General features: G+C 39.2%; 1 long non-coding RNA gene across 1 annotated transcript; it reads right to left on the minus strand.

Moving 5' to 3' along the window:
* Positions 1-16,009: 16,009 nt before the first annotated feature.
* Positions 16,010-24,412, minus strand: LOC139363563 (uncharacterized). The gene is made up of 3 exons (XR_011624207.1): positions 24,237-24,412; positions 20,411-20,499; positions 16,010-16,914 (listed from the first exon to the last, which is right to left on the minus strand). It is a non-coding gene; the product is annotated as an uncharacterized lncRNA (long non-coding RNA).
* Positions 24,413-26,364: the final 1,952 nt, after the last annotated feature.

Below are 26,364 nucleotides of genomic sequence, written 5' to 3' on the forward strand. Positions count from 1 at the left end.
TCTACACAAGTCATACTATTCTGATTGCCTCTTTGCCTCTGTTTTCCATTACAGTAGCTATACCCACCTTGCCTTTGACAGTTGACTGCTGCCACTTGGCCCCTACCACCTCAGAATCCAATTATTCCCATTGTATTTAGATTTTGTAGTTGAGTGACTGTGGTTCCCACTATTAGCTCTGACATAGAGAGAAGAGGAATTGCAGGGTTTACGAAGATTCAGGTGCTGCCCTCACAAATCTATTTCTCAAGGCTTTGGTCAAGGGTGTATCTTCTAGACTCCCCTAGATTTGATCAATAGGTCTAAAGTGACTAATCCACTCCACCATCCCAATCTCCTTCACATTAAACCAAGGGAGATCAGGCATTTTCAACTTACTCATGGGAGGCCATCTTTTAATCCATATTTCAGCTAACCAAGCAAATAAACTCTCAGAACCTTTTTTAACTCCCCGAGCTGCAACATTAAATGCAGAGTCCCTACTTAGTGGACCCAAATCAGCAAATTCAGCCTGATCCAAATCTATGTTCTTTCAACCATTATCCCACATCCCTAATATTCATTTCCATGCCTGTTCTCCAGATTTCTGTTTTTATAAATTAGAAAAGTCAAGCAGTTCTTTTCAAGTGTAGCACACCTCCTTATGGATCACACTCTCAACCTCACCTTTAGGTGCCCTCCAGGACTTTAGTTATAGGTCTAGAAGCAAACAGGGGTGTTGGTGGTTGTTCCTGAGGAGAATAAACATTATCTTGCCTGGCAAATGCCTCAGGGAAGGCCATCGCTGTTACTTCAGGCAGCTCAGGGTTTATATCCTCAGACAAAAGTGGAAAGGCTGATTGCAGCATGGGTCAGGGAGAGGATGTTGCTACTACTGAGGGTGGGGAAGCTGTTTATTCTGGCAAAAAATAAAAAATAATAAGATTCATCAGAGTTTACAAACTCAGTGTTTCCAGCTTCATCAGGGTCCATCCTTATGCCCCCATTCCAAGTTTCAGGGTCCCATTCTTTTCCAATCGATGCCCTCACTTTAACAGTAGACACCTGGCAAAGCTGTGCATGCACCTTTCATTGCAGGTCAGCCACTCCCATAAGAGCTTGTGATATTTTTCCACAATTTCAGCTCTTTCTCTACAGAAGACTCGCACTCAGGGCAATCTTACCAGATTTGAGGCTCAGTATCTGCTTCTGAAGCCAGAAGACAGAATTTCCGAATTCATCATTTTCTTTCATCACTTTGTCTACTGAGCTTAGGAGCAACCAATCAACATCATTGTGTTCCTTGGTTCTCCACATATGGTCAAAAATGTTATGTATAGAGTTGCTAAACTCCTTGCCTCTCATGAGCAGTGAATCAGGAGTGTCAAATGCATTTATTTTGCATAACTCACTAAAAGTTCATGCCAAGGACTATTAATGTTCTCCATACTATTGGAAATAGAGTCCTTAGCATTTTGGGGTCTAATTATATTAAGCACCCAACTCCAGAAACCCCCAAACCAACAAAAGATCTCCATCTTTAATATTCTGCTCCTCTAGAACCACTTCTGATTCCAAAATCTGTATTAATCAGGGTTCTCTACAGGGATAGAACTAATGGAATAGATATATACATATATAAAGGGGAGTTTATTAAGTATTAACTCACACAATCACAAGGTCCCACAATAGGCCATCTGCAGGCTGAAGAGCAAGGACAGTCAGTCCAAGTTCCAAAACTGAAGAACTTAGAGTCCAATGTTTGAGGGCAGGAAGTATCCAGCACAGGAGAAAGTATAAGCTGGGAGGCTCGGCCCGTCTCTCGTTTCACATTTTGCTTCCTACTTATATTCTAGCCATGCTGGCAGCTGATTAGATTATGCCCACCCAGAATAAGAGTGGGTCTTCCTTTCCCAGCCCACTGACTCAAATGTTAATCTCCTTTGGCAACACCTTCACAGACACACCCAGAATCAATATTTTGTATCCTTCAATCCAATCAAGCTGACACTCAATATTAACCATCACAATCACTAATCAACAAAGAAATGAAAATCAAAACCACAATGAGGTATCATCTCACACCAGTTAGAATAGGTATTATCAAAAAGACCAAAATAATAATAATAAATGCTGGCAAGGATGTGGAAAAAAGGAAACTCTTATACACTGTTGGTGAAAATGTAAATTAGTATAGCTATTATGGAAAACAGTGTGGAGGAGTCTCAAAAAACTAAAAATAGAATTTTCACATGATTCAGCAATCCCACTATTGGGTATTTATCTAAAGGAAAGGAAATTAGTATATCAAACAAATATCTGCACTCTTATGTTTATCACAGCAGTATTCACAAAAGTCAAAATATAGAATCAAGCTAAGTGTCTATCAACAAATGAATGGACAAACAAATGTGTGTATATATATATATGTAGCTATACACATACATGTATGTATCTATACACACCAACATACACACATGCACAATGGAATGCTATTCTGCCATTAAAAAAAAATAAAATCCTCTGATTTATAGCAATGTGGATGAGCCTGGAGGATATTATATTAAGGGACCTAAGTCAGGCACAGAGAGATAAGTAGTACCTGTCCTCATTCATATATGGGAGCTAAAATAGTTGAGCTTATGGATATAGAGAATGGAATTGTTTTTACTAAAGCCTGGGAAGAGTAGCCGGAGGAGGACACTAGGGAGAGGTTGGTTACTGGGTACAAAATTACAGGCAGATGGAAGGAATCAGCTCTAGTGCTCTATGGCACTGTGGAGTGACAACAGTTAGCAATAATTTATTGTATATTTTCGAGTAGCTGTAAGAGAAGATTTTTAATTTTCCCAGAACAAAGAAATGATAAAGATTTGAGGTGATATATATGCTAATTACTCTAATTTGATCATTACACATTTTATACATTTATTAAAACATAATTCTGTACCTTATAAATATGTATAATTAGTACATGTCAATTAAAATAAACAACCAATAGCTCAGAAAAACCACAAAGAAAATTAGCAAATATTTTGAAGTGAATGGAAGTAAAAACATATCAAAATTTATAATGTATCAATAAAACGGCACTTAGAGGGAAAATTTATAGCTTTAAGTGCCTATATTGGAAAAGAATAAATATCATAAGTTAATAATCTAAGCTTCAAATTTAAGAAATGAGAAAAGAAAAACCTAAACTCTAAAGCCATAGCAAAATATGGAAGGTAGTAATAAATATTAGAGAAAAAATCAATAAAATAAAAATTTTTAAAAATAAAATCAATTTAACAAAATATTGGCTTGTTGAAGATATCAACAAAATTAACCAAATATTTGCTAATTTTCTTTTATTACTTAGACTGACATAGTAAATAAGGTAAAAGAGATTTCTAAAATTAAAAATGAGAGTGGGCATTATCACCAAATTGATTAAAATAATTTTCAGAAATACTATAAATAACTTCCTATCAGTAAATTATACAACTTTTATGAAAAAGAAAAATTTCGTAGTATGAGTGGGAAAAAAATGGTTTTTCCTGTTTTCACACCTCAACAATCAACTTAGAGGAATTTTGTGACCAAATTTGTAGGGATTTCTCCCCATTAACAAGCAAGCAATCAGTTCTGCAGTGGACACCAGTTGGGTGTCCTCCAACTAAATTTTGACACTATCCACCTGGAGACAGCTAAAGATCACACAGGCTAAGTAAGGGCTCAGTCCCACAGGACAGTCCCCACTTGAGACACCAGTCACAAGTCCAGGGCTGCAGAACTTCTAACTAGCTGGCTTCAATTTGGGAATCCTAGGACCCTCTCTTTGGATTCAATTAATTTACTAGAATCACTCACAGAACTCAGGGAAGCACTTAGTTATGTTTGTCAGTTGATTATAAAGGGTATTACAAAGGATACAGATGAAGCAATGCATAGGGTGAGCTATGGGGAAAAGGGCACTAAGCTTCCACGCCCTCCCCAGGGACGACAAGCTCCAGGAATCCCACATGTTCAACTACCTCAGAAGCACTTCTAACCTTGTCCTTTTGGGTATTATGGAAGTTTCATTATGCAGGTATGATTGATTAAACCATTGGTCATGGGTGATCAGCCTAACCCTTCAGCTCCTCTTCCCTCCCTAAATGTCGGGGCAAGCCTAAAAATGTGAACCATCTAATCACGTCTTTTCTTGTTACCAGCACCATCCTGAAGTTACCTAGGGGCTGCCATCCAGCAGTCAACTCATTAGCATACAAAAAGACAGCAGTTTAAAGAGTCTAAGAATTGTAGAGGTTTATGATGTCAGGAAACAGCATTGAAGACCAAACATGTATTTCACAATATCACACATAAAAACACACAAATTACCAAAATTGATTCAATAATGAATTAAAAGTCTCATTTATCCCATATGAGTATGGGTTGAAATATTGGAACCTCAGTTGTGATACAGAATTTTGGCTGGGACAGCACCTAACAGGGTTTTCAGTTGATTTACTACATTTCTGGAAGCCTTGTATGATGGACGTAGTGAAGTCGGAGACTCTCAAAGTGGTGGTAAAATTTAGGAGACAAAGTCATGAATCATTTTACAAAACTTTTTATTTTAAAATAATTTCAGGATAGGTACAGTGGCTCACACCTATAATTCCAGCACTTTGGGAGGCCGATCACCTGAGGTCAGGAGCTCAAGACCAGCCTGGCCAACATGGTGAAACTCTGTCTCTACTAAAAATACAAAAATTAGCCAGGCGTGGTGGCAAGTGCCTGTAATCCCAGCTACTCAGGAGGCTGAGACAGGAGAATCACTTGAACCTGGGAGGCAGACATTGCAGTAAGCCAAGATCATACCACTGCACTCCGGTCTGGGCAGCAAAGTGGAACTCCATCTCAAAAAAAAAAAAAAAAGAAAAAGAAAAGAACAGAAAAGAATTTCACACTTACAGAGAAATTGGATGAATAGCAAAGAGCACTGTTTACCCAGATTCCCTTATCATGAACGTTTCATTCCATTTGCTTTCTCTGTATATATATTAATACATGACTACTCATTTTTTCTGAACATTGAAAAGTAAGTTGCATATGTTACCACTTTTTACCCCTTCAGTGAGTATTTCCTTAGGAGAAGGATGTTGTCTTCAATCCCCACAGTGCAGGTATCAGCTTCAGTAAATTGAAGATTTGTATAGAACTTGTATTTAAGCTGTCAGCTGCATTTCTTGTCTATTTACACAATAATGTCTTTTATTGCATTGTTTTTCCTCCAGTACAAGATCCCATTTGGTATTTAGCTATCCTATATGGACTAACCTTTAATTTTTTCTACTTTTATGGCATGATTATTTTCAATAATAAAGTATTTAGGCTATTTTCTATACCATCTTGTATTCCCTGGAAATTCTCTTTCTGCAGTTTATCTCTCTTTACATTTGGAAGAGTGTTTTTAACATTGAGAGTTCTGGAGTTTTTAGGGCCAGTAGGAACCACAACTAGGCCATAAATGACAATTTACGGAGATGCCAGGGTGTGCAGAGGAAAGTTTCTGAACAGAAAGCCTACTTGCAGAGAAGAAAGAGTAGACCATGGGGAGAGGATATGAAGAATAAGTCCTTTGAGGAGAGGGGACTATGGAGATTCAGCTGATGCAAAGAAAGGAATCTGTCAACTCTGCTAAAGACTCATTGCCTGCATGGGAACGGTTTGGTGTCCTGGATTGAGGATGATTACTTAGAATTACAGCGGAATTGAGGAATTTAAAGCAAGAACTTGATACAGTGCTTGATTTCAGCGGTTTATCATGTTGATAATGAAGCTGTCAATGTAGCAACTGTTATATGTCTGACAAATAGAGGAAGATAAATCTGATAGCCAGCTAGATAGATAGATGCTCATTAATTAATTTTAAGAATTATTTGAAGTTTAGTAGAAATTTTGATGAAAACTTACAAAGTAAAAGACAAATAAAAAGGAATGAGATCATGTCCTTTGCAGGGACATGGATGAAGCTGAAAGCCATAATCCTCAGGAAAATAACACATGAATAGAAAACCAAATACCGCATGTTATCACTCATAAGTGGGAGTAGAACAATGAGAACACATGGACAGGGAGGGGAACATCACACACAAGACCCTTTTCGGGGGTGGTAGGGTAAGGGGAGGGAACTTAGAGGGTAGGTAAATAGGTGCAGTAAACCACCATGGCACATGTATACCTATGTAACAATTCATGTACTGCCCATGTATCCTGGTACTTAGAGCAAAATTTAAAAAGAAAGTAAAAGTCAAAATTAAGGAAACTGTCACAGAGAAAAGAACTACAGGTGTAAAAGAGAGAGAAAGAAGAAAAGTAAGCATATCATTTCATAAAAGAGCCAAGAACTCATAAAAGCTTTGAGTATACTAAAGAAAATGCTTCACCCACTCTCCAAATTGAAATGAGGTTGGGTTAGCAACTTGGGAGATTTGAACTACTCTATAATTATGGGTGAAATTATGATGAGGATGCTAAGGAAAAGGGAACCTTGAAGATAGAGACCAGCAAAATGGGACACTTGCATGGACTGAGACGGCAGACTTGAGAAGCTTCAGGGCACTAAGTAGCTCAACAGAGACTTGATAAACAAACAATTCCTGCATTCTTGGGTGGGAGTGGGTATGTATGTTAAAAGACATGCTATGGGCCCTGATAGCACCTCTCTCCCTCTTTGTCACTCTTTGTGCCTTTAATAGAGGCTACACTACTCAGTCATGTTTTTCTGTAGCAGTAAGTTATTTTGGGTAAACTTGAAGGGAGGCTGGATTTATGTGTGGTTGATGCGAGGCAAGGCCAGATTATGTAGGATGGCTGGTATTAAAAACAAAAGTGATTTTGAGAGTCTGAAGATTGTGCGTGCGCACATGAAATCAAAACATGAAATCCACAGGCTTGGAGATGACATCTCTTCTCAATTTCATGTAGCACTCAGGTCTGTCTCTGGCCATGGGCTAGAAAGTGGACTCAATGGTTGAAATATGAAAATCGATCTCAGGCTTAGGTTAGGTTTCTTCTCTTACTCCACTTGACAAAATAGCCAAACTGAGAAGGAGTTCAGTGGTAGACACATATTATTAAAACAGTGGCATTCTGAAATTTAGAAAATTAGAAAATAACAGGCACAAAGTCATGTAGGCTTTATGCATGGGAATGAGGGACTATATATTGCAGGGTGTTTTGTGTGGTGGGCCCTGAGATGATTGGGATAAAGCTGAAACTAAAAATGATTGATTAGGCATCTTAATACTTGGGGTGTTAATCTGCCTAGGAATAAACTTTGAGCTTGACAATGATATCACCCTTCTGGACAGGCTCCTTGAGGAAGGAAGGCACTCCCAGGGAGACTCTGCCCAGTGCATGTCTTGTTGACTTCATTACAGGCAGAGATAATTTAGGTGTCAACAATGGCATGTTTACAGTGCAACTACACAGTGCCAAAAGAAAACATGAGACAAGGTAAGAAAAATGTGGGTTAAGTGAGCAGGAAACAAAAAAGAATAAAGAGTATAAAGAATGGTTGATGGGAAGGAATTGGATGATCCTCATATTCCCTAATTGAGTCTCCCACCTTCTGATCTTCATGACTTTGGTAGAGCCATGACAGGTTTCCTCCAAGGATGCCCTTAGCTCATGCACCAAGGTAGGTCCCACATTTTTTTCCTGAAGTTACAGTGTTTCTAGGGTCACCTTGGACTCCTTATTAGCCCACTGAAGCCAACATGGCAAAAGACACCAAATGTTTTCTCATTGCCATCCATATCAGCTGAGATAAAAATATTGAATGACCACATGTAGGATTTACTGATGAAGAGTTTTCAAAGAGGTAGAAGTCACCAAAGAAAGGAACAAGGTTTTGTGGGAGGTCCTCAAGAGTAGTATGATGACAGAAGTCCCTCAGCCACCTGATATACCACTGCTGGTCTTCATGCCTAGAGGAGGAACCAGGCAGAGGCAACATGGCCCATCCTGGCCCTGTCCTACTGTTATGGGAAAGGGGTCCTGATCCAGACTCCAAGAGATAGTTCTTGGATCTCATGCAAGAAAGCATTCATGACAACTCCGTAAAGTGAAGGCAAGTTTATTAGGAAAGTAGAAGAATAAATGAATTGCTACTCCATAGACAGAGCAGCCCCAAGGGCTGCTGGTTGCCCATTTTTATGGTTATTTCTTAATGATATGCTACATAAGGGGTGGATTATTCGTGCCTCCCCCTTTTAGACCATCTAAGGTAACTTCCTGACTTGCCATGGCATTTGTAAACTGTCATGTTGCTGGTGGGAGTGTAGTAGTGAGGATGACCAGAGGTCACTCTTGTGGTCAGCTTGGTTTTGGTGGGTTTTAGCCAGCTTCTTTATTGCAACCTGTTTTATCAGCAAGGTTTTTATGACTTGTATCTTGTGCTGACCTCCTATCTCATTCTGTAACTTAGAATGCCTTAACTGTCTCGTAATGCAGCCTAGTAGATCTCAACCTCATTTTACCCAGCTCCTATTTAAGATAAAGTTGCTCTGATTCACACACCTCTGACATTTCCCCCTCCCTTTTAAAAGAGAACCCTTAATCCTAAGGGTTGCAAAGGGAGGAAGATCCATTTTCTGTAACTTCTTCAGGCTGAATAGGGGCGATAATATTCCTGCCTAGCTATTAGGGTCTCTTGTGTTCAGAGTAGAGAGGAGCTCAGTCAGAAAGCATCAGTATGCCAGGGGTCATTCATGACTCTTGAGTCCTGAAAAGAGATGATAGCTGAAAGGTTAATAAGAGTTCAATTTAAGAAAACATTGAGTAAGCTTATTCTGCATTCCTATAAAATGAGTACAGCAACAATATATTCCACAAGAGTAAAGCAAAATAAGTAAAATTATCCCAAGTAAACTAAATAAGAAGGCTTTCCATGAACTGGGCAACTGCTGGAACCAAGCTGATGTGGGATTGCTAGCTGATGGCAATGTGCCCAGAATTAGAATATTTATCCAGATTTTTACATGACCTATCCCTCTTGTTTCTTCTGAGCAGCAGTCAGATATCACTGGTTGGTTCACAGGAATAAGCAGGGTTAGCTTAAATTGCAGAAACAAAGTTAATCAATGAGACTAGAATCTAATAACAAGTGTACCATAGTTCTGAAACATAACATTTCTCTCTCCAGTTTCCCATTTTTACCAAAGATAAATAATGGTAAGACTGATTTGTTTTATTATACTTGGCCTGATTATGTGTATAAAGTGCAGCAAGAATAATTATTTTTCAAACAAGTTCTTTGTAAATTGGCTTTGATGAAACTCCGTTCCATAGAAGGAATCTCAGATAAGACTTTTTTAAAGCCAAGAAGTGCCATGGGTTTGTACCTTCAAATACCTATAAGTTGAGTAAATTTCTATTTTCTTGAGGTCCCAAAATAACTTGGGGCTCCTGGACCACAGGTCAGAAATGTTGTACAGGGACTGTGTAGGCAAGGTCTGAGGCCAGTTCCCCAAAGGGCTTTTATTGGCTTTACAAAGCAAGTCTGATTCCTTAAGGAAAGCATCCCATTCTCTTTACAACTTTTGTTAAAGAGCAGATCAGTGCTCTAAGAAAAACCTGTTGTGCTTGTATTTCAATGTTTAATTTATGGAAAAAACTGAATAATATCCCTTTTACTTTAGCCAATATATTCACACACAGAATCTCTTTTACAATTAATTTTTTACAAACCTTCCATAACTTATTCAAATCTTTAGCTTTATTCTATCTAATTTAAAACAATGCTTTAACCTTTTAATCTAAGCAAAAACAAACAAACAAAAAACACATTACCATACCTTCTTATAATCTTTTACCAAAAATATATTATACTTTCCTTAGACACCTTGCATGTAAAACTTCTGTAGTCTCAATCATATGTTATACTGTTAACTCTTAGCAACTTCCACTTTTGGTGAAAACCTTGGTAAGTTTGGGTTTTTAATTGTGTACTAGGTGTGGAGCCAAGCCTAGGACACACCAGGCAGAAGTGCAGATAAGAGCTGACTCTCCAGCATAGCTACAGGATGTAGCTAACTCCACATGTCCCCAGGCCTTATCTAGAATCTAATGCTTCAAAATGGGTAAATTGGGCCGGGTATGGTGGCACATGCCTGTAATACCAGAACTTTGGGAGGCTGAGGCAGGTGGATCACCTGAGGTCAACAGTTCAAGACTAGCCTGGCTAACAAGGCGAAAGCCCATCTCTACTAAAAATACAAAAAAATTAGCCAGGTGTGGTGGCATGTGCCTGTAGTCCCAGCTACCCAGGAGACTGAGGCAGGAGAATCGCTTGAACCTGGGAGGCAGAGGTGGCAATGAGCCGAGATCACGCCTCTGCACTGCAGCCTGGGCAACAGAGTGAGACTCTGTCTCAACAAACAAACAAACAAACAAACAAACAAACAAAGTAGGTAAATTGAACAATTTCCAAAAGTCAAAGAAGCAGTTTATGACCTTAAATCATTTAGTGCACTTAATACCTGACCTGTATAATTTAGACCAAATGTCCTTATTTTACCAATAATCTTTAAAACTGTTTTTATTTCCCAAAGATTACTTAGATCTCATGAACTATAAGGCGTTACACTTTTTACTTTTCTGACAAAATATTTGATTTAAGCTTTTATTATTATTAAACTGATTAAAGCTTTTTCATATGTAAACATAACACACTTAATATACATAAACACACAGACAGACAGAAGATAAAGGATTATCCCCTAAGCTGGAACTGAACCCTGAACCTGGGCCTCCATTGTGAACAGAGAGAGCACAGCCATATGGTTACAAGTAAATCTCCCAAGGACATGACTGACCAGTTTGCTGGTTTGTCTTAACAGGGGGCGTTTAAGTGTCCTAAGCCCTGTTGTATCCTAAAGTACCCCTCATTATGACAGAACAATACAGAAAGGCAAATTCATAGCACAGAGGACAACAGATTCGCTATAGCTTAAGAATAGCCTCACAAATTATTTTTCCCATTAATTAAAACTTTACAGGAGATAAACAGTGATCTTGTCCATTCAACCAGTTTGCACACAGAGAGAAAGGAAAGCATTGCCTGAGGCAGGGTGGGGAAAGTGAGGTGCTCAGGGATGCCAGAGAAAGACCCACCCATTGCATCTACAGTGAAAAGTTCAGAGGCTGCCTGTCTGTCATGAAGGAATCTTTTCCAGCAGTCCCATCATCTCTCAAGTTTCTCCTTTTAGGGAGGAGAAAGATCCCCATGTCCCACAATCCTGTACATGCGGAACCCTGTCCATCCACAGCCATCAGCAAAGGCGATTAATCCAAAAAGAATGGCAGTTAACATCCCATAGTGCCACATCCGTTCTTAACCGAAAGGGACTTTACTGAGAGGGGCCTCCAACATTCTAAATCTTAGAAGGGACTCTAACCCAATCCCATCCTTTACCGGGGTACCCTACCACTTACCCAAAGTCATCCAATCAGTGCTGTAGTCTATTTCCTTTGGGTCGGGGGGTCTCCTCAGTATCATCCCTTTAGGGTTCACCAGAAATATATCAACGGACCTCAACACTTACCCAAAGTTAGCTTTCAGGTCAGGGGTTTTCTCACTATAGTTGCTTCCATGGTCACCGGAAAGATTTTACAGCATCCCAACACTTACCCAAAGTTAGCCTTTAGGTTGGGGTTTCTGCACAATTGTCCCTTTGCGGTCACCAGAAAGATATTACAGGAAAGGGGTCCTGATCCAGACCCCAAGACAGGGTTCTTGGATCTCGCACAAGAAAGAATTCAGGGTGAGTCCATAGGGTAAAGTGAAAGCAAGTTTATTGGGAAAGTAGAGATATAAATGAATGGTTACCCCATAGACAGAGCAGCCCCAAGGGCTGCTGGTTGCCAAATTTATGGTTATTTCTTGATGATATGCTAAACAAGGAGTGGATTATTCATGCCTTCCCTTTTCAGACCATATAAGGTCACTTCCTGACGTTGCCAGGGTATTTGTAAACTGTCTGGCACTGGTGGGAATGTAGCAGTAAGGACGACCAGAGGTCACTCTTTTGGTCATCTTGGTTTTGATGGGTTTTAGCCGACTTGTTTACTGCAACCTATTTTATCAGCAACGTCTTTACGACCTGTATCTTGTGCTGACCTTCTATCTCATTCTGTGACTTAGAACGCCTTAACTATCTGGGAATGCAGCCCAGTAGGCCTCAGCCTCATTTTACCCAGCTCGTATTTAAGATGGAACTGCTCTGGTTCACATGCCTCTGACACTAATACCTTTACCCTGCCCTATGTGCTGAATCAATGGCTTAGAAAGAAACGTTCTAATATTTGAATTTTTACTTACTTTTTATCCCCAAATCCCCTTTCTAACTCAGTTTAAGTAATTGAGAAGCTTATCTCCTGAGTTTAAGAACTTCTTTTGGTTCTCTGTCTTGTTTTCCAGATCTTCCTATTCATTTTGCCCATGAAACTGTGAGCTCTATGAGGGCAAGGATCACATCTCTTTTCTTCTCTGTTGTGTCACCATCACTGGAAACAGAGAAAGCCTGGCACAAAGTAAGTGTTCGAAGCTCAGAACCTTTGCCTGAGTTGGTCTGCTTCTTCCACCCTCTCATCTGTGGGTCCAATGAGGACATCTGGGACCACAAAGGCTACTGGCAGGCATGCCTGTTTCAGTGAAAATGAAACGACTAGAGGAGAATGCTCTGGCTAGGTTGTGGATGTGAAATTGATAGGAAGCTTTCATGTTTCAGGTTGTTTTTTTGTTTGTTTGTTTGTTTTTCTATATATAAACACTGCTGCTCTTTGGAGGGTTAGGTGCTTGCCTCCTGAAACAGCACCTTAATCTCCCTGGAATTAAATTTCATGACTGCCTTGCAGAAACTGTCATGGGTAGGAATAGGATCCTCCATTTGGAGGGGTTATGGTGTGTAGCTTCTTCAGGTCTCTGAGGCTGAAAATCCCCTGGTTCCTTGTATCACCTCCAAGAGCTGTAACTTCATTATGCAGTGATTACTGTCATTTATGGGGAAGGACTGAGTATTTGCAATGGATAGGATCAGAGTTCCCTCCCATTATACACACAGTCACTCAGAAGGATTCTTATTTGTGGCTTTCACTTTTCATTTGGCTTCTTCTGCTCAGGTCAAAGAGATTAAACTTAAGAAACTAGTGGAAGAAAAAAAATATTAGTACTTTTTGGTTTGTTTGTTTCAGTATTTCTTCTAATCTTTTCTGAGGACAGCTTAGGGTTATAAAGAAAAGTTTAGACTATAGGCCTGTTTTGTTATTATTCTCTATATGACATTCAGCAAACTGATGACTCACAGTCCCTATTTCTTCAGCTATGAAATAGAAATATCAACTAATCAGATGGGTAGTTGTAAATGAAAGGGAAACCCAGTTATTAGTTGTTTTATTATCCTGGGGATCCTTTGTCTCACTAGGCCATCTCCCTGGTCTCCAGAACCCATGGATGAGAATCTCAACACCTCCTTAAGTTGCTTTAAAAAATCTACTCCTGCCGGGCACATTGACTTACACCTATCATCTTAGCACTCTGGGAGGCTGAGGCAGGAGGATTGCTTGAGCACATGTTTGAGATTAGCATGGGCAGCATAGTGAGATCCTGCCTTCACAAAAATAAAAACAATTAGCCGGGCATGATGGCTCTTGCCTGGAGTCCCAGCTACCCAGGAAGCTGAGACAGAAGGATTACTTCAGCCCAGGAGATCAAGGCTGCAGTGAGCCATGATTGCTCCACTGCCCTCCTGCCTAGGTGAGAGCGTGAGACCCTATCTCAAAAAAAAAAAAAAAAAAAAAAAAACTACTCCTACAAGTGTCTTCATAAGCAATGTCAATTTTACTGAAGCTTTTATAAGATTAAAGAGGAAATTTATGTTATATACATGATTCTTTTTTTAACTTTCATTACTCATTGTTGCTCTCCCAAAGACCTTCAGCTGAGCAGCCCTGGGTATGATGGAGCCAGGAGTGCTTTCTAACTCTTCCTCAGCAGAGGGACTGGTCTACCTGGACTTTCTCATTCCCTTCCTAGGAAACTTGAATTCCTTACTCTACTGTTACTATGCAGAATAGCTTTCTACTCTTTGAAGCCTTGGGGTGCTGAAACCCTAAGGGGACTTCTAAAAACAAATCAGACAGTTCTCTTTAATGAAGAAGTTGTCTTTGTTATAAAGAAAATTTTAAAATTTCTATAGCATCAGATGTCCTGGATTAAAATTCTGATTCTACAATTCACTAGTTTATGACCTTAGGCAAATTACTTCCCCTTGTAGAATTTTAGTTTCCCTATCTGTAAAACAAGAACAAAAGAATTTATGTTACATTGCATGTGTTTGATAGGGAGCAATATTGCTATTTCGCATGTTTTTACATGAGTCAGATGATATCATATATGTCGAAATGGTAAAGATTTCAGGTATTGTTAGGAAAATATTTTTATTTGGGTACACAATAAGGTAGGGAGAATTTCTAGAGTCAACAAAGCAGAGTTATCTGTGACAAGAAACAGTTCTGGCTGGATTTTGGAAGTGTGAGAATTTTTTTATGTGTCCAGCACCCTTCTAAATTTCAGAGAATGTATTATCTCCCCCATACTACTCTCAGGCCAAGGTAGCATCACTATTTTTTCTTACTAGGATGAGTCCATACTAGTTCATGGGGTGGTCTTTCAGCTTAACCAGAGGTCTAGTCAATGGGATTCAATCCCACAAACATTTACCGAACTTCAATCTGATAGGTTTTGATTGATGGTGTCATCTGCTGTATGGTGGACAAGGAGATGTGCCACCCAGATTTCTCTTCAGGAAAGGGCTTTTTACCCCGGTTGTCAGCGGGCAGCTTCTGCTGACAGTCTCTCCAGGCTTTGCCTCAGCAGCAGAAAGACACCCAAGGGCATGCCCTTCTTAGGGACCCTCATATACCATGACTGATAAAGGTAGGGGCCCGAAGATCCAAAGACCAGGTTATTTTGGCCCATCAAAGAACAACTCTGTGGGGTTGGCTGAGGCTTTGTCAGGCTGCATCCCAGTTCAAATCTGCATCTGCCCAGCTTTTCCTTCTTCAACTTTCCCTCCGTGTTTGTTGATCTCTAACAAAATCCTACAAGCCAAACTTTGTCGCAATGTCTACTTCCAGAGAAGCCAACATATATTATTTAGGGCCTACATCCTTGACCTTTTAATGAATTCCTAGGTCCCTGCTAAACATTGTGGGGTTTATAAAGGAGGTGTACCTATTCTTGTCCCCTAGAAACTCCCTAGGAACACAGAATACACACACACACACACATGCTCACATACGTACACATAAATACATGTGTAATAAAATAACTAAATAATAATGTGATCTTATTTAGGTGATAATATGCAAATATAAGCGATTGTGTGAGAAAATGACACGCAGAGAGATATACAGAAAATCTAAAAGGCCAGGCTGGTTCAGGGAAAGGAGATGGGCTTGAGTGGACTCTGAGGGTTGGGAAGAATTGGGAAAAGCTCTCTAACATGTAATTTAAAATGTTTTCCCTTTTAAGAGAAAATGTGCAGACTGGCCTTCTCAATTCATGATAAATAAACAGATTAAATGCAGGTACTAATCCCACGAGATCTTGCAGTTCATCCGGAAATTGCAAAATGGGAGCCTAGAAATCTGGAAGACTGCAGCAGGACCAAGAAGCCACGTTCATTTAATACAGATGAACTGGCAGCTTAAAGGTCATCGTGATGTATTGGATATGGAATGTGTTGGGCAGCCTTAAGGAGATTCTGGAAGGTTGCAAATAGGAAGGTTTGGCAAACACCATGTCTGTGCTCACTCACCGGGCTCCAAAACTGACTTCCCACTTGGTTACAAATGTTGAATGACAGGACTCCTGTCAGATAAAATCCTGGATCCCCTCAATACACACAGAAGAAGGTGAGGTCTAATCAGCATTTGTCGAATGGGCGAATCAATGGACAGGCAGAAGAAAACACTCTTCCAAGCTGCCTTCCTCTTTTATTCATTCAAACATTCATTCCACATTATTTATTGAAAGCATACTATGTGTCAAGGACTGTCTAAACACTGCACTCAAAGGTCATTAAGGTCTAGCAGGAGTGAGAGATCATAAAATATAAAAAATCAGAAAGACAAATGATTACTCTTTGTGATAAGTGCTATAGCATCAATAAATAGGGCAAAAATGAGGACAAGCTCCTCAACACAGGCCGGTGGGGAAGGGCTTTCCAAAGAAGGAGACAAGTAGGTAGAAACCATAGAACCAGTTGGGAAGGTAGCAGGTGAGGTGAGGGAATTACATTTTAGGCAGGAAGAAGAGCTTGTGGGAGGAGTCTGAGAGAGAAGATAGTGTAGAACATTTGAAAAATTATGAAAAAGCCAGGTGGCTAGAAAAGAGCGAGGAAGGGGCAGGTAGCTCAAGTGAGGATGGAAAAGAAGCAGGATAGATCATTCAGGGCTGTGTCAGGAGTTTGGATGCAACCCATGGGCAAAGGGAAGCTCATTAAATGTGAACAATGATCCAATTAAATGTAAAAGCACATTCTTTCTGCAGGGTGAAGGAGAGCTGATCCCAGATGGCTTGACCAAAGTCTTTGGAAGGCCCCATGTGATAGCATGTTCTTGGTCTCTGCCTCTTCCACTCTTCTCTTGCTTTGTAGTGGTTTCCAGCTCCAGAATTGAACTGCAGAACTCGCCAATGTGCATGCAGGCTGGTGAAACTGGTGGTCTTCTAAATTGAGTTTGGGGAGATTCATATGAGAAAGGCAGTGGAGCACATCTGGAAATAACTTAGGTGTTGGTGCCAGTTATGTGGCATGTTGAGCTTTGATCATTTCACCTCCCTGGGCCTTGATTTTGTTCATCTTTAAAGAAAATTAAGCAGCATTCTCTCTACTTTCCCTGCACAGGAGGGGTGAGGAGTCATAAGATCAAAGATGACTTAGAGGCATAGTACTTTTATAATCTATAATTAGATAGCAGGAAAAAGACCAAAAAAAATGGCATGGTAGTGTTTAAAAAATAGAGCTATTTTCTTTATAAAGTATTGGCATTAAATTACCAGTAAGACAGATAGACTACATTGGTGAGAAGTCAGAAGTATAGAATTTGAAAGAAGAGACATGATTTTGCTATTTTAAAGTATATACATTTATAACAAGTAGAGAAAAATTTATTCGTGGTGATAATGCTACAGAATTCCTCTTAAGATGCAAACCATATTTCTTGAAGAATGCCCTGAGAGACTCTCTTGGAGTCACTGAGCTGCAGTGGGGAATGCATGTCAGCTTACACGCAGCCCTCAGAGAGGGGCGGAACTATCTATCACCTACTAGCAGGGAAGAAAACTTGTTCCTAAAAGGGAGGGGAAAAAAGAAAATGGCAAGGAATGAATAGGAGAGGAGGACAAAGAGACAAGAGTGGCAGAAAACATTGTAGGATACCATGTTTTATCTCCCCTTGACCTCTGAAATCTTCATTAAGGTGATCTAGCTCACAAAATGGGAATAGCTTTACTTCCCTGAAAACCGGAGAATGAGCCAATGGCACAACTGAGTGCAGGAGCTAAGGACAGAAGTCATCAGGAGAAAGCAAAGTTCTGGGAACGCCTAAAACTCTTGGAGCTTTGGATACAGTCATTCAAACCAACATTGCTTTGTTTGCCAAAAGGCAAGAATGCCCCTGCTATAATCTGAGTTATAAGGGAAAGCAAACAAAGATTATTACAGAGTACACTTAGATATGCAGGTATCTTGCAAATGAGCACATTCATGAAAGCTGCCCACTTACTTGAGACTGGTTTTTGTTTTATTTTTTAATGCAGACTAAACCTAAGGGTCACCTTTCTCATATCATTGTTTGCTTTGCCAAACTCTTTCTTCCCAAAACATGGAAGCTTAACCAATTCCTTCTCCAAATCGTATAATTCCAGTTCACTTGAACTAGATGCATTTCTGTGCATTTCTTTAAAGGCTGTCAGAACACAAGGTAGCATGAGCTTATTTGAGAGGAAAGCAGCAAAGAACTCACTGACTTAGATGGGTGGAGAATAAAGACTTCATGCTTCGAAATAGCATTCAAGAGAGAAAGACATTTCTTTTTTTTTTTTTTTTCTTTTTTATTAACTGTTCTTTTTAAGTTCAGGGATATACATGCAGGTTTGTTACATATGTAAACTTGTGTCATGGGGGTTTCTGGTCCAGATTATTTCATCACCCAAGTATTAAGCCTAGTACCCATTAGATATTTTTCCTGATTTTCTTCCTCCTCCCACCCTCCACTCTCAAGAAGGACCCTGTGTATATTGGTCCCCTCTATATGTCCAGGTGTTCTCATCATTTATCTCTAACTTATAAGAACACGTGGTATTTGGTTTTCTGTTCCTGCATTAGTTTGCTGAGATAATGGCCTCCAGCTCCATCCATGTCCCTGCAAAGGACACGATCTCATTCTTTTTTATGACTGCATAGTATTACATGGTGTATATGTACCGCATTTTCTTTATCCAGTCTATCATTGAGGGACATTTAGGTTGATTGCATGTCTTTGTTAGTGTGAATAGTGCTGCAGTGAACAGACGTGTGCATGTGTCTTTATAATAGAACAATTTACATTTCTTTGAGTATATACTCAGTAATGGAATTGTTGAATGAAATGGCATTTCTGTCGTTAGGTCTTTGAAAAATCGCCAGATTGTGGAGGAAGACATTTCTAATATAGCATTTTCAGATTTGATTTTCATTATGACATTTCTCTAATATTGTAAAATGCCTAAGAATATTGGCTCTAGAAACTAATTCCTAAGTTCAAATTCTTATTCTATAGCTTGCTATTGTGTGACCTTTTGCAAGTCTCTTAACCTCTCTGAGCTTCAGCTCAATCTTCCATAAAAAGGTCATATCTCACAGAATTATGGTAAATATTAAGAGTAGGTGAGTCCTAACTGTAGTGCCTGATACTGCATAAACACTTAGCAAATACTATCTTTATTTCTATAATTATCACTATATTTAATATGTGGGCTCTTTGTCACTGCTACCTAGAGCTAAAATTGCAAACAAAAATCTATTAATAATACAATTTCTCATTTAACTAATCTAAGCTAACCTTGAAAGGAGGTGAGTTTGTGCTCAAAGTTATATATTTGACATTTCTAATCTAATGCTTATCGTTATTGGCTCTTCCTTGTTGCAATAGTATCATCAAAACTTACCTGTTCTATTGTCACAATCTTCTGGTAAGGCAAAAGGAAGAATCTTATTCAACTGAACTCATTAATGGCTGATAAGGACATAAGGTGTAAAATAACTTTGATGTAATTTTCTTCATTCTTAATTCAAAGGCATGGTTTTTCATGGATGGATGGCATGTTTATGGATACCATTCATGGACAGACACTCAAAAAAATTTACCTCTTATCTTGAGTTCTGCTCTGATTTAGTCACATCACCATGAAACAGTCATTTAGCCTTTCTAGGTCTACTTTGCTAATTAGCAACATAACATCAAGCAACATGTCTAGGTCCATTTTTATTTTAAGGTGTATGAAATTCATATTACATTTTGAAAAATTATAGAGAATGTTCTAGATCTGAATCTGCAATTAGAATGTATAGAAAAAAAGAGTAGGATCAAAACCAAGAGATTCAGGTTCTGAATCCAATTCTCCATGTTTTTATTATGACTAAATTCTTGAGTTTATTCTTGAATAAACTTTGCTTCTTCATTATCTTTAAAATAAAATTATTACATTGAAGCTATACCCCGCAAAGCAATCCATGGATTTGCAGAACAATGTTATGTGTATAGATTTCCTTGCTATAGGAATTCCCAGTGAGTTAAAAATGCCAATGTGCACTGTGGCTATTACAGCAGAGATTACTTTACAGCCTGTCTAAAATTTCTTTTATGAAAGAGCCATTCCTTTTTTCCCACTGTGGCGCTTACTTCATGAAACATCCTTAAAAAAAAAAGGAGCCAGGCAACCAGCAAAGTCCTTTGTGATTTTGGCAGTTCTAGCCGTAGTCTTTTGTGAATTTGGGGTGAGTATGGCAGAGGGATGAAAGAGAAGCAGATTTCAAACCACAGATTCAGTGCAGCCTCATTCAACATCCACAGCAGAGAAGCAATGCTCTCAAAGAGTTAAACTGCCCTCCCTTAAGCCCAAATTCACAGGCCCAGAGGAGCGTGGGGTCTGAAGGAATTATCCTTTGTTTTTACTAAGTCTATTTATCTATCTCTAATAGAAAAATAGGAAAAAATTCTATAACATTATAAAATATTATAAGCCTCTGTTCAGTGGGATTTTTATAATTCAAGCAAAAGCAATCTGGAAAATGAAAACTTTAAAGAGGATTTTTTTTTTGCAGAATGGGACAAAGGAGTTGGGCCTCTTCACCTGGCTAATGCTGATAATTATCCGTGAAGACCTCTCTTGCTCTCTCAGATAAGTTTCTCTAGGCTTCAAAAGAACTCATTCCCCAACAGCTTGAAAAGATAGAAAAGAGGTTGTCAGATGATAAAGTTGTTTGGCTTGACATAAAAGATTCTGAAACTCAATATGAAAAGAAATGCTTCTAACAGGACCTCCTTAATGACAAAAATTGGCATGTTTTAAAATTACAACAACGTTTTATACAAAGTTTTTTATAAACAAACTAATTGTCTAATGTTGTCTTTATTATAAATTTGGTGATGATCGTATTAGAAAACTTGTAATCTAAACACAGTAAGGAATGAAATAGAATTACTAAGTTATTAAGTATTCGAAGTAAAGGCCTTAGAGACTAACTCGTTTGTTCTCTCTCATTCAAAGAAGAAGAAATCAGTCCAGAAAGAGAAAGTGACTTACACCAGACCACATAGTAGATTAGTGTCAGAGCCCAAGTTAGAAATCTTGTCTCAAATATTCTTTTTAAAATAAGCTGGATTTGACAGATATGGATCTGGATATTTTATTTTTTTACTATGCAAGCTTTTGTTTTTAAATCTTCACTATAATTATCCATGAAAATATAGACATTTAGAATTTTGAGGAGTTTAATACTATCCCTTTAAGAATAATAATGTGAGCACTTACTCCTAATAACCACAATAGCAATAATGCTTTAATAAAATGCCACCTAGTGGAGCTTTGGAAGCAAAACACACTTCCTCTATATATCCTTCTCAAAAAGAAATACCTTCCTTACACTCACACTTTAATCAATATCATTATCTCCCTGAGTGCTACATGATTTAAAATAACACTGAAAATTGTCCTACTTCCAGAACACAGCAGGCAAGATGACACTGCACAAAAATAAGTTGGATCACAAGAAAGAAGGCATATGGGGTCAAATTGAAACACATGGGGCTAAGGGGCCTTAAATCTTTACCCCCATTTTACTGTAATAGAAAAAAGAATTAGAAGCAAGTTCGCTGTGCTACCATCTTTCCGTGGTTTGGGGGATCCAAATTGGCCTGGAAGGTGGTACATGGAAAGGGTGAACATTATGAACAACTTACCAGAAAAAAACTCTCTGGAATCAGAAAACCGCAGGACTAGGAAGTACCTAAAATGGTTTCTGGTTCAGCTCTCAGACTGTGGTGAGGTCCTCACTGATTCAATTTAAAGACCCCACCCAGATAGTAACGTAGATAGTATCATGGAAGAATGAATGGGCCAATCTGTAAAGTTACACATGGAAAACTAAAAACAATGCATGCATACTGGATAGACTTTTTCAACTCAGTAAAAAAACAAAAGAACCCTCAAAATCAAAAGTGTCCAACATGGAATGAAAAGGCTGTCCTTGGAAGGCTGGAGAAGTATTAGTCAAAACTATTACACTGTTGAATTTAAAGAGGCTTAATATTAACCCCATAGAGACCTAATATCTAAAAGGAATTGAAGGGAACTGTGCTTAAGGGGAGGAGATTTAGGAATTTGTCTTTGTCTTAGGTTGGCTCCTCTAGGAGACAGACTCTGAGAGGGAGATTTGAGTTCAGGATGTTGATTGAGAAGTACTCTTGGGATCAGTACCTGTGGAGGAGTGAGGGAAACAGGTCTGGGCAGAGGGAGACATTGAGCAGTTATGCACAATCAAGAAAGGCTTCAGCAGATTCCATGAGGAGTTCTAGAGCTGGAATGGCCTTTACAATTGCCCTGTAAAGAGGCAAGGGAGCTAGGCTGTTATATGCCTGCTAACCAGTCATGGCTTTGGGGCTGCCCCAGGGGCAAGGGCATGATCTTGTATTAACAGCTTTCTTTGAGAATAATTCTCAGAGAGAAATTCAACTGAAAGCAGTCGGCTGTCAATACATGAGTGCCTCAGCTTTAAAGGGGCATGTGGACAGCTCCTGACAGCATCCACTAAAGCATCTCTCCCTATCTCTCTAGAATGTAACCAGGAAGCTACTCTTGTCATACTCCAAAGCTAAATAACCTTTAGCCTGCAGTTGTTCACAAAAGAGTGTTCCTCAAGCCTTTTTGTTTCTATCTGCATGCTTCAGAATACCTCCCCCACCGCCCCACATACAAGCGTTTGCATTGGTCCTTTTCTATAATATCTCAGGATACAATAGCCTACGTTATGATAAGATAGAAGTCTAACTTGTCCTTTTCTAACATTTGTCATATAAATTGTGTCCCACTTTGACTCTTAACTTCTCTGCACCTTATTTTTTAATCTACCAAATGGGTATAATCATATCCCCTCTAATGAGTTATGGAGACTAGATAAAATAATGGCTACAAACTTGCATAATATTTAATCCACAATAAATATTTAATTTGCTATTAATTATTATAGAAAGAGAGATATTTGGGTATATTACGTACTTACACACACAAACACTTTCAGCCCCTAATCTCCAATATCTTTGCCTAGACTAATGGTTCTCAGAAGTCCCTAAGACCCTTTTCATTGGCTTATGAGGTAAAATTATTTTTGTAGTAATACTATAGTTTGAATTGCCTTTTTCACTTTCCTTTTTTTTCTTGAGGGTAAAATGAAGTGTTTCAGAGGCTGACATGTATTGATGTAATTTCTTTGATGTCAATATGTAATGAGTTTATTATTGCTATTTTGAAATAAATTTACACAACTTTAACTTGTTTTTCTAATTTCCCATGTGTTAAATATGGAGAGATGTAATCTATGTAAAGAAAACCTTTCGGGAAGTCCTCAGTAATTGTTGTAAGTGCAAAGGTGTCCTGAGCCTAAAATGTTTGAGAACCACTGACCTGGACTTACTGTTGCCTCCTTCCAAACTTCTCCCCACACCACCACCCACTTTTACCACCAAACCTGCCTGACGGCCTTCCCTGACTTCTATTTCAAGGCTGCTTTCTCTGCTTTTAATAACTCAGGATACGTTCTTGGAGATAGAGACACGGGATGAGGTCAGAGAGTACACAATATGCTTTGCCCCAAGGGACAGTCACATGGAAGTTTCTCGAATATCAAATGAGATACCAGTGAATCAAACATTGCAGTTAGAACTTGCACAGAAGATGCTGAGTGGCATCAAATGGATCACAGTGACTGACGCCCTGCTGCACAGTTGCTGACTATATTTTAGAACAAGAATGTGCAGAACAACATGGATCCCATCGTTAAATAAATTATCATGTGAGACTTTCTCTAGTAATTGCCATAGAGATGACTCACTCAAGTCAATTTGACAGTGGAACAGAAAGTTGCAACAATGCAGTTTTAAACTGTCAGAATTTAGAAAAGGAGTAACTTTCATGATATTTGCACAGACCTTAGTTTCTTATCTTCTCTCTAGCCCTTGAGGATTGTAAGCTTTCAATGGAGAAAGGGGTAGGAATAGCAACAGGAACACGGTGTATCCCCCCAAAAAAGAATTGTGTGCGAAAGGGAGAACAAAAAATGTTAAGAAAGGTACTTGTAATGCTATAGAACTCTGTGTCCTGCTGCAGTTCAGATGCTGCTCTCATTTTTTCCTCCCAAAAGCACTGTAAAGTAGAAATGGCCACCCACATTTGACAGATAAGAAACTTGAGCGTAGGAGATGTATAAATGACTTGCCTGAGGCCACTCTTCAATTCGGTGATAGAACTGGGTTACTCACCGTGTCTTCCCCCACAAAAAATAATACTTTGCCTTTTGTGAGCCAGATTGGTCCAATTTTGAATTTAATTTAGTGTTTATTAATCACCTAAATAGGCACTGAGCTAGAATCGATAGGGTCTTCAAAGACAAAGCTGTACATACCCACATGGCCCCTGCCCTCAAGGGAGCCATTGCAATAATGAAGTAGACAGAGTCCTGCAGATGCCCAGAAGGGGGTGAAAGGGAAGAACATTTTTGCAGCACTACTGTGTGCTGTTCACAGGCCATTTTATAGGCAACTTCTCATTTCATCCAGAAACTCCCTGAAAAAGGTATAATTCTTGTCCTACTCTACAGATAAGAAAACAAGAGTCTCCAAAGTGATGAAACAGCATGTTTAATGTACACCAGTAGGAAGATCTAGAGTGTGGATTCACATGGCAACCTGTGTGATTCATAAAGCCCAGGACTGTGCTGGGGGGCACACTCCTTAGCATAAGGACCTGGGGAAGACCTTGCATGATGAGTGTGTACAGCGGACTAGGATGTCTTTGTCCACTCCTCAGTTAGAATCACACCCTCCCTCTAGCCAGTGTGGCCTAATGGCCAGGAAGTCAGGGTTATGAGTAACAGAAGAGACTTCAAAAACTAGTAATAAACATCTGCTTGCAGAAGGGCACTCTGGATGGGGAGCTGGGGATATGAAAAAGCTTTATGATTTACCTGACAGCTCTTTTGTGCTTTTATCATATCATCATATACAAGTATTACTTTTTTAATTAAAAGAAAGGCTACTTACAGAGAAAGGGGGGTATAGAGGGAGAGAGGAAGGAAAGAAGGAAAGAAGGGGCCTTTGAGATGGGATTAAAGGGTGTATAGGATTTTGAAAGACAGAAAAAGGGAGAAGACACTTCAGGAGATAAAAATTTGAGCAGAGGCTGCAAGATAGCAAAGTACAAAGCTTTTGTGAGGAAGAGTCTGAGGAGACAGAATGATGAAAGACCAGGAAGGATTATAGGGAGATAAAGTAGAAAAAGACAGATTGGGGCAGATCCTGGAAAGCCGTGCCTGTCATTAAAGATCAAATTTCCAGACCAGCTATGAAGAGTAAGGAAGAAGGAAAATAATTTCTTTTCCATAGTTCTTCACATTTCAGAAATACTATCACCAGAAAGAATTTCTAACAACACTTTCTTCCCCCTGACCAATTGTAAAATTACGTTATCTAACCAAATTTATAACCTTCCACGCTAGAATGGATGCCTTTCTTGTCTAATTCTTTTTATTCCTTTCTTGATACCATCCTCTGCCTTATTTTTGTATCCTAATTTGATTCTAAACCTCAACTTTCTAAGGATTATGCAACAGCAAAACCATACTGACCTGCAGCTCTGCTGAGCAAAATATCAGAGGGAAGAGTGCTTTCAGTGTCTCAACCAGTCCCCTTAGTTCACAGTCAACAGAGTGAGGCCCACAGAGGGAAGGGGCTCTTCCAAGATCACACAGACAAACTCACAGTCCAGTGCTCTCATCAGTTTGCTGTGTCTGACCCATCACCTGTTTGCCTGCTGAACTCATTCCAGGGGCTCAGTTTTTGCTTAGGTAAGAACAGATTCCAAACCAGATCATCATTTTTCAACATAAAGAGAATATCATTCCCCTGCTTTCAGGAGGCAGGAGGGAAAGCATAGAGAGATCAGGGGCTGGCCCACATCACACACCCAACTTGGCCAGAACTGATGCCATTCTCATCTCTCCACAGTCCCATGATATCTCCATTTTCTTCACCCTGTAAGTGATTTTGGCATAAAGTTCTAGACAGGAAAATAGATGCAATCAGCATCCCATTACTGTACCCATTTCCAAACTCAAAAGGACCAGCTTTCATCCAAGAGGTCATGTGTCATAAAATATAAAGGCTTCTGCCACTCTACCACCAGAAGCACTTCCTATTTGACCATAGAGTAGACACAGTCAGGGGAGAATTGGAGCTGAGTTTGGAAGTTAATCTGTACTTTAGTCCCCAGCAAATTGCCTTTGAGTTTCTGTTTCAATTTAGAATAACATGCTGCTACTATATATCAAGCGTTTTCCCTATTTCCAGTCAATTGTTTTAAAGTTGTATTGTTATTAAAATTTCCTTTTTTTATTATTATACTTTAAGTTCTAGGGTACATGTGAACAATGTTCAGGTTTGTTACATATGTATACATGTGCCATGTTGGTGTGCCGCACCCATTAACTCGTCATTTACATTAGGTATATCTCCTAATGCTATTGCTCCCCGCTA

This window comes from Macaca nemestrina, chromosome 6 (genome assembly GCF_043159975.1).
Source record: "Macaca nemestrina isolate mMacNem1 chromosome 6, mMacNem.hap1, whole genome shotgun sequence".
In the NCBI taxonomy this organism is placed as follows: Eukaryota; Metazoa; Chordata; class Mammalia; order Primates; family Cercopithecidae; genus Macaca; species Macaca nemestrina.